Raw genomic sequence first — 227 nt, forward strand, 5'->3', positions numbered from 1 at the left:
CCGCCGGGCGATGCGCGGGAGCTGGCCCGGCTGGCAGCCCGGTCGCGTTGAACATTAACCGGCCCCACACGCCGCGGAGCAAAACGAATCATTTCACAGTTTCTAGCAAAACGTCCCGTAAAGGCCACCTATAAAGCCTCTCTGTGCTCGCGGCTTCGCGTCTTGCTGGTGCGATGGAGTACCTATCTGCCACCCCGCTCCCAACCTGCTCCCAAATGCTGCCCGCG

The sequence above is a fragment of the Meleagris gallopavo genome, chromosome 4, assembly GCF_000146605.3.
Source record: "Meleagris gallopavo isolate NT-WF06-2002-E0010 breed Aviagen turkey brand Nicholas breeding stock chromosome 4, Turkey_5.1, whole genome shotgun sequence".
In the NCBI taxonomy this organism is placed as follows: Eukaryota; Metazoa; Chordata; class Aves; order Galliformes; family Phasianidae; genus Meleagris; species Meleagris gallopavo.